This window comes from Mastomys coucha, unplaced genomic scaffold (genome assembly GCF_008632895.1).
Source record: "Mastomys coucha isolate ucsf_1 unplaced genomic scaffold, UCSF_Mcou_1 pScaffold21, whole genome shotgun sequence".
NCBI lineage: Eukaryota > Metazoa > Chordata > Mammalia > Rodentia > Muridae > Mastomys > Mastomys coucha.
Window position 1 is genome coordinate 35,689,680 of NW_022196904.1, and position 1,611 is coordinate 35,691,290.

The 1,611-nt window shown below is 50.2% G+C and overlaps 1 protein-coding gene across 1 annotated transcript in view; it reads left to right on the top strand.

Annotated features, from left to right (window-relative positions):
* The window catches only part of LOC116101215 (renal glandular kallikrein-like), a 14,080-nt gene that overhangs the window by 11,283 nt on the left and 1,186 nt on the right, over nt 1-1,611 (top strand). The gene's annotated exons all lie outside the window — the stretch shown is intronic.

A 1,611-nucleotide genomic window follows, 5' to 3' on the forward strand; every position in this document is an offset into this window, starting at 1 on the left:
TCATCCTCATCCTCCTCTTCCCCCTCCTCCTTTTTCTCCTCTTCCCCCTCCTCCTTCTTCTCCTCTTCCTCCTTCTTCTTCTTCTCTGTCTCTGTCTCTCTGTCTCTCTCTGGTTTCTATGCCATCCATTAGTCCAAAACTATGAAGTGGCCTGATACTATACTAGATTCCTGCTTTAAGAACTATTTCTGTCCCCACAGCAGGAATCTCCCTATCTACGACCAATTATATATGGGCACCTTCACGGAATCCCCTAATCATGTCCTGATCCCAGCCCCGCTTAACTGTGTCCCACAACAGTACACCTCCCTATCTGTGCCAATCCTCCCCTCTCCGATTTCCCCTAATGCAGATGCTGTGCCTCCTGTCCAGAATCTGATCATTGGAGGATTTAACTGTGAGAAGAACTCCCAACCCTGGCATGTGGCTGTGTACTATGGCAGGACCTATATATGCGGGGGTGTCCTGTTGGACCCCAACTGGGTTCTCACGGCTGCCCACTGCTATAACGAGTGAGTAATGCAGGAGACAGGAAAGCAGGGTGGCAGCCAGAGGACATGAATCCAGGACAGGCTGGAGTACTGAAGGGCAGGAGGTGGGACTGGCTGAAAGTCTATCCATGACCTCCTGGGTCTCTCTTTGGGCCTCTCTCCAGGCTTGGGTTCAGAGTCCTGTTTCTTCCTTTTCTGTCTTATTGTCTGTATGTCTCCTGTCTGTATTCACATGTGAGTATCTACAGGGCCGTATGTCACTGTGTATCCCCACCTTGTGTCTCTCCTCAGCCCTGTCTGGGTCTGGGTCTCATGTGTTCTCTTTTATCAGTACTAGTCATACTGAGGACCAGGCCTAAGGGGTAGAAAGTGCTGTCCCTGAAGGTAAGGTGTGAGAGAAGTCCTCACTCTCTTCAGACTACCATGGCCTCTAGGACCTTCTGTCCACTCTGCGGACACATAGAAAAGGGCTGGTCAGAGCTGGAGCTGTTGGAGGTAACTGAATATGGAGAGAGCACAGAGCTTGGACCATGTGCTTCGGGCCAGGCATTACCTGCTGGGTAAGGTCAGTTTGGTCCCAGCTACACCTGAGCAGCTCTCAGGGTTGCCCCTCCTCCCTTCTCCCTCCTCCTTGCCCCCTCCTCCCTGCACAGTCTTCCCTTGTCCTCTGTTACTGACTCAGTCTCCTTCTGCCTCTCTGTCTCTATATGTCTGTATGTGGGTGTGTGGGAGTGTGTGTGCACAAATGTGCATGTGTGAATGTGCATGTGTTTGTGCGTGTGTGTATGTCCTTCTGTGTTTGTGTGTTTTTTCTCTGTTTCTATATGTGTGTATGTGTGTGTCTTTCTATCTGTGTGTCTTTTTGTCTGTGTGTCTTTCTGTCTCTGACTCTTTCTTCTTTCCTACCTCCTCCTCTCTTCCCCTGTACCCTGCTAAATCTCCCTAGTTGCCTCCTCTAAATCCCTCCATCTTCTTCCCTGCACTCCAGCAACTACCAGATATGGCTGGGAAAAAACAACCTAAAAGAGAATGGACCCTCTGCTCAGCACCGGCTTGTCAGCAAAGCCATCCCTCACCCAGACTTCGACTTTAATAGCGTGATAGACTTCAGCAATGACCT